Here is a 7,611-nt window from a genome sequence, read left to right as displayed (position 1 = left end):
ATGAACAAATTTTAGTCACAACCAACCATTGCCTATTCACGATGCCAAAAAAATGTACGTCAATCGGTCCTCACAAGTCCCAAGATGGATTCAACAACAATTTCTTCACCATTCCTTTCTGCTTTAAATGAATCATAGTAGTATTTGCTACATATCTGGAATTTTAATATCAGTGACCTATCTTCACACACAAGAAATCCTCGAATGTATTTGCAAGTGGTCAGGGATTTCTTTGGCACAAGCTAATTTAGCTTAAAAGTATTATCCAGGAAATTAGAAAGACACCTAGAAATGTAATTATGCCAACATTGATAGATGAAGCTGACGCTTTTTCATCATTTGTATGGGACTATGGCTTCTGCATGCGCGAGAGGGCACCACAGTAAAGATCATTTCTAGGAAGAGGAAAATTCGTTTTGTTGTTTATCTCCAGATTCACAACCATTACATATGTTTCCTAACCCAAATATAGGTATCTAAATTTTTGGCTTGGATATTCCACATGCCAACATTATCTAGAGATACTAGAATTGTTTTCCAGACATTGGGGAAAACTTGTGTTGTGGAACGCGAAACTCCATCCACTTTGTTGTAAGTTCCTCTACTATCTTCGATCCAATCTCCATATTCCACCCTGAAAACAGAAAAGGCATAGCCATCCATGTGATAACTTCTCACAGCTATATCATTATTCTGTAGAATGATTTCCATGAATCCTCTATAGTTTCCATTGATTATCAACATGTCAACATTTGGTGTCCTATTCAATTGTTTCTCTGGGAAACCACATTTGAAGACTCGAGATAGATTAAAACAATCAACAAGCTTGAGTGGAGTTGCAAGAGCTTGGTAAGAAATCCTATTCAAAGTGCAACACCGTATCCCATTGATTAATTATGGTGGCTTGTTTTTCAACACAAAAACCCGAGTGACATTAATATGTCCATATTTGAACAACCCTTGTGGATTAGACCTAGCAGCCCTAACAGATACATTTCTCTTCATAGATCTCGCTTATTTCATAGAGAATTGGTTGTCATAATAATCAACCAGACCATATGGAAGAGGCCCTTTTGCCCTACCTTTAGAATTGGAATAATGAAAGATCATCACACCCATGAAATTGGACCAAATAGTTTTATTAACAAAGCAAGCACTTGCCACCATCTAATAATCAATTCTTGAATTTTGGACCATCGTCACCAGGAATGAGTAAGACTGACCAACATGAATATCCAAGTTCGTGTAATTTTGTTGTGATGTATAGGACCCTTCTATCTCTGCAAGCAACAAATTATGATTCTAGATTCTAAAGTTCAAAGAAGTTGAAATCCTAGTATTGGGTAGCCTCAGGCGATAGCTTTTCTCAGGCTGAACATTGAATGTCTTGTACTCAATACCAACAGGGATTGAATTATTGTAACGGTAGGGCCCTTTCCCATTAAAAGCACTCCATCAAGAATTCCATGATCCTTGCTACCATCAAGGGATGTTCGCAAATCTTTATGACTCCTTGTATACCAATCACCAAAAACTATTGTGAAATCTCCATGAGGAGTTCCAAATGGCACTAGGCGATTGTTCACAATAACTCCTCCAAACCCTCATGCTTCTCTATGAAATTGAAGGTAAGGAAAGTAAAAGAAGTTACCAATTTGATATTTGGCCTAAAAATTATAGATTCAGTTCCATCCTACCAGAATAGGACAATTGGTTCCAAATACAACAGCTTCCCAAGAATTTATATGATTTTGCAAACCATTCCAGGTGATCAGAGGTGGCTCATCCAATTTTTTCAAAACATTCACTACCTCATTTCAATTGGTTATCAAGTTGACCAAGGGTCCAAGATACTGCCCATTAATCCCAATCACCTGTTGCTTCACACCTAGAGGGGCAGCTTCAATGTAAGAAACATTCGATTCATAAAAAAAAGTTAGGTCTCCATAGTAGGCCTCTCTGAAGAAAACCCAAACAAACACAAGGAACAAAAATCTTTTTTACTCCCCCATGGCAATTATTTTCTTCTTCGAACAAGATTTCTTCTACAGAAATGTAAGCTTCGGCATATGTTAAAAACCCTTCAGAACCCCAAACTTACAATTTATGAAATGGGTGTCAAGAAAACAACACAACTTTTTTGGAAATCTCTTCTGGGTATTCAAGACCACCTTGCATGCATTTTATGAGCTATTTACGCGGAGAATGAACATGTTGAAAAAACATGATAGCTATTGGTCACTTGTAGTAGTCGAGGTTCTGCGGAGTTCGTCAATAGCGGCTAGTGGTTGTCATTGCGAAAAGACAAATACACAACTTCCCACCCCGCACAACACTACAAATAGACAAGATGGAGATTCCGCATGTCAAAATGAGATAAGTGCAAGGAGGATGAAAACTATGATTGCTGATTCGCTACAATGAACAGTGTCTAGAAATCAAAAGCTCGCATAGAGAACACCTTCAACGTAATTAAAATAGAGATAAGGGCTAGTTTCATTACTTGAACTATTCAAGAAACATGCGATAGAAAGTTATAAGAAAGACATTGAGTGTATTCTAACAAATTATTAAAAGTTTTGGTTTAAATTCATTATAGGTTTTTCTTCAAATTTTGTGGTTGAGTTGCAAAAGATGAATATTTTAAGGATATTGAATTTATTTTTGTATTTAAAGGAATGTTGAAAGCTCAAGAAGATAATAACAAAGAACATGGGGGAAAATTGAAGTGTCGGTCATGGAAAAATCCATATCATGATGAGAATGCTCATGATTATCTTTGGATCTATGGTCACAAATCTCATCTATATTGTTGTTTCATTCAAAGACAATAATGTACAGGTTATTGGTGCCACTTTCTATTGTACTTTTGGGCACATTACTCTCAATTTTTTTGATGAATCTCTCTTTTCTATGTTTTCAAGCAACACAAAAATTGAACCATCTTGTTATTATCACAACATTTTGTCATGTTTTCTTTTGATGTGGATAAATATCAAATTTAGTATTAAATTTTCTAATCATAAATTTTTTAAATTCTCCCATAGAGGCCCCTACCTCTATAGTGGCTAGATGGAGACCCCTCTTAATTAGCAAATAAGGTTATTGCAAGGTGGGTCATTTATGCACCTTAAACACCTATAAGATCTATGCATTATTTTCAATTTCATGGCAAGTGGAAAATTACATTCATTCATGGTGAAAATTACATTCTTTATATTCCATGAATACCACTCAATAGACCATCCAAAGATAAGTGTGCCATGAGTTAGCGAAGTTTGAGACTTTCCTGTGACTTTGGAGTGGTCCTTCATGTAACACCATATTGAAGAAGCCACCTCACCTTCTCTCTCTGCTTGCATTAATAATTTTTGGTATCATTCACCAAACATCTTGTCAAGCTCACTAAACATGCAATTTAGGAACAACAATCAATTTGGGAAAGTATGTTATTTTCCTTTTGCTGAAAATATTAAATAAATTATAAAACCAAAATTGAAGGAATGGAAAATCTAAAAACTCGTGATACAGAAACACTATAAAATACTTCATATGTTACTTCATTCCCATCTTGGGTACATGAAAGAATCGATGTTGATAATACTTTAAAAAAAAAAAAAACACTCATAATGGCATACTCATATCAATACTTATTACAATGAAGAATCTGATGTTTTGGAGTAATAATGACATTAACTACAATTTAACAATTGGAAATAAAATGATAAAACCAAAAGAAAAATCTACATCCAAATAATTAGGGATGTTGTTTAGATTCTAAAATTGTAAGACCATGGTTGTTGGATGTGACTGCCTCAACTAGTTATATAGTATACATGTTGGATTTATTTGTTTGGGGGAAGCTTCTTTTGTTTGTCATGTTGTTTTAAATATATGAATCAAATAATGATTATATTTTATATCCTTAAAAAAATTATATAAAATTATTGACACGTAATCCTAATGGATTGGGAATTTCATATAAATATTGTAAATAGGAAAATAAGGAAGCATTGGAAGATGAAGACACAATAGAAGACAAATCCCAATGTTGTCCCTCTCATTGTATATATTATTGATTTCTCTTACTGAATTGTATATTCATGGAGTTACCCAAATTCGTGGCTTAACATGGTATCAAAGCCAACTCCTCATTTTTTGATTCCCTTTATATCCATGTAACTGATATTTTCTCTATTATATTTTTTCCCTCTGTTCTTTGTCATATTCCCTGCAAGATTCTATGCATTCAATTCACTTGGAGATGCATTGAACATCCACCGTGAGTATTGGTTTTGGGTTCTATTATGCATTAAAGACCACCTATAACACAATCTTTTCTCTCTCTTAGTGAGTTGAGTCACTCCCTTTTATTTCTTAGCTAAGAGACCACTATAGGAACGAACTTCCTTTGGAATAAAGGAATCAAATATTTCATCTCTGTTGAAAATCGTGGTATGTATGTGTTGGAGATTACATTTCATGTTTGAGCAAGTTCTTTTTGCAGGCTAAAAACCATGAATGTAATGTTGACCATTGAAGATAGTATGCCTTGTTTTAAAGTTTGTGAATTCCCATATTTAAGCTATGTGTTGCACATTGGTTGTTTATATTGTGTAAATATTGTTGCATTAATGGTATGTTGGAGGATGGTATTTGGCTCATATATAAGAAGAATGTGCATTGAAATTATTTGAAGATTGTGTGTTGCATGACTATGCATACATATATTTGTTTTGTGCATTGTTTTTTGTGTTGAAGCCATTATATGCGTTGGTTAATAGTGTTCAATGACATATTAAATTCCTTGCGACATTCTATTGAATGCTGGATAAGTGCGTTGAGTTTTTTTGAAAGGTTGTAATATATAATATATGATGGGAATATATAAATCATATATTAAGGTGCGTTGATTTGGATAAAATACATATAGATTATATATATTTGATGTATTTTAATTCATATATATTTTATGAATGGATGATTGCCTAAGTTGTATGGTTTATATATAAAAGGAATATCAGTTTTATTGTAGAGACATTTTAGATTTTTGTGACTATTTAGGGTGTAATTCAAGATTTTTATGATTCATTCACTCATCTCCATAGTGGGAGTAGTTCTCAGTATAAAAGAGAAGTCCAATGAGTGTTGTAGAAAGAGAAAACACACACTGATTTTCAGTGAGTTCTGGAAAGGAGTTTGTGAGGGAGGAGGAAATCCTCCTAAAAAGCCCACTTCTGACAATGAGCTTTCCATATGGGAGAACAAGAAAGACAAGGCCTATGCCTTGATTGTAACATCAATCAATGAAGAGGTGAGTCATCATATTATGTCATTTACATATGATTTTGGTGCTTTAAAGAATCTAGAAGTACAATTAATGATCAAACTGTTTAATTTAGAATTGAAGGATGATGATCCTCTTTCCTTAGCCTCTGAAATAAGAGCCATTATGCATGACATAGAAGCCACTAGTGTCAAAATGGATGTTCCTCTCACATGTTTTGTCAAGGCATTGTATCCCACTTATTCCCATTATCTTGAGTCATTACAAGCTAGTGGAAACCTCTCAAAGATTTCTTTTAACTCTCTTGGTGTCAAAATGGATGTTCCTCTCATAGATTTTTTCAAGGTTTTGTATTACAGTTATTCTTGTTATCTTGAGTCATTACAAGCTAGTGGAAAATCTTCAAAGATTTGTTTCAACTCTCTTGGTGTCAAAATAGATGTTCCTCTCACAAATTTTGTCAACGCATGGTATCCCACTTATTTCCATTAATTCATTACAAGCTAGTGGAAAAATTTCAAATATTTATTTTGACTTTCAAATTATTTTGGGAAGTGTCACATGGAATAAGTCGATCTTGCGGACAAGATAGACCTTCCTAGAATCTAACAGTATCTAGTGTCAAGCAAGCCAATAAAAAACTATCTTTCTCTAAATATGAAATATATAAACAAAGGAAAACAAGTGTTTTAGGCCTACCTTGGGTCCAATGCAAGTTTGTGGAAGCCTCGCTCCTTTGATCCAAATGAGCTCCCTTCTAGCGAACCTGCAAGCACAAACAAGAAAACAAATTAAATAGCACCTGAAAATCCAATATCATAGAGCATACTTATCATGATGATCAAGGAATTCATGAAACAAATGACATAAGACAATTTGTTGAGAAAAATGAATCTGATTGTATTAATTCAAATCAAATAAGAACTTTACAACCTGTGCCTTGATGTTGTACAAGCTCCTCCCAGGGTCAAACAAGAAGTCTCCTATACTTTGACAAGTTTCACTCTCTTCCTAATGAAGTCAAAAGGTATGTGATCTCTCCTCTCAAGATTAACTAGGAAGTCTTAATTACACTAGCATTTACCCTCAAAAATGTTTAGCCTACAACCTCCCTAGCAACCAGCCCAATGCCTTAATTTATGGTGCAATGGAGGGAAGTTACTAGGTCCTCCTTCAAAGGGATAAAGCCCTCCTTCAAAGGGATAGCTCCTCTCATCAATGGATTAGCTCCTTCTCTTTTGGGATGCATGAACCACCTAAGAGCGAATAATCCACGTCAAAATTCCTTCTAGAATCATCTAGAATTAACCCAAAGTGAGTTTTTTAGAATAAACTTGCACCTTTTTGACTTTCACAGGGGTCCGCACCCACTCCTTTAGGGACAGAGCGGCCAGGTATTGTGAACAGGGGGTGCGGGACCGCAGGCAACAGAGAGAGAAAGTGCAGAACCAGAGCTTTGTTGATTTTCAATGTCTTTCTCTCATTTGCAAAGCTTGACTTGAAGAGCTGAGGTCTGAGACTTGCTTAGGAGGAAAATACAAGTGATGATAGACCCATACTAGCTGCAAATAGTCATTGTGACGATATTTTTGTGTAACAGATTGCCCCCTAAAGTGCGAAGTCTGTAGTAGATGAGGATTTCATTTATCATTTAGGAAGAGTGAAGTACTTTATCATTTTGAGGATCATCTTGTGGAGAGCCTGGTTGGAACCTGTAAGAAAATTCAATGCAAAATATATATATGATATCATATCATCGTTGAGGTAGGCATTCCCATACTCAGATCAAAACTGACTAGAAAACTAACTACTGCTCTGATATAGGAATGATATTGTAATACATCACAAGTATAAACACATGTAGACACAGTATGGATGCATCCATCTGTTTATGAATAGTCCACAATATAATGAATACAAAATTCCTCGCAACCTAGATTGTTGAAACTAGATCCAGGGTCTTCATTTCTACTTCCCAAAATAGTACGATTCTAACCATGTGAATGAATGTGTTGAAGTCGAACATGGTAGAAACCACTTGATTACCAGTCAATTATGTAAACTATTAACAAGTGTGAGAGAAACCACCAATAATGTCAATGGCTCTCAAAGTACCCAGTACAATCCATGAGATGTGAATAGATGTGTGGATGTCGAACATGTCACAGAGTCCTTTGATCAAAGGTCAATGATGCAACCTATCGTCGAAGGCGAGAAACCTGCCATTGAGGCATGCAGATCCCAAGGTACTGACGATTTCTAGATCACCTTTCTAGATAATGAGCTAGAGTCGATAGAAAGCGATCTGTCATAGGCAAGCCCAC

General features: G+C 35.1%; 1 pseudogene; it reads right to left on the bottom strand.

Moving 5' to 3' along the window:
- Positions 1-349: 349 nt before the first annotated feature.
- Positions 350-2,069, bottom strand: LOC149265614 (monocopper oxidase-like protein SKU5 pseudogene; annotated as a pseudogene).
- Between the last annotated feature and the right edge of the window lie 5,542 nt (positions 2,070-7,611).

The sequence above is a fragment of the Pinus tabuliformis genome, chromosome 6 (assembly GCF_031772625.1).
Source record: "Pinus tabuliformis cultivar Carrire ecotype Pingquan chromosome 6, CPIR1, whole genome shotgun sequence".
In the NCBI taxonomy this organism is placed as follows: domain Eukaryota; kingdom Viridiplantae; phylum Streptophyta; class Pinopsida; order Pinales; family Pinaceae; genus Pinus; species Pinus tabuliformis.
The sequence above is the reverse complement of the archived record's forward strand: the minus strand, read 5'-3'. Positions and strand labels throughout refer to the sequence as shown.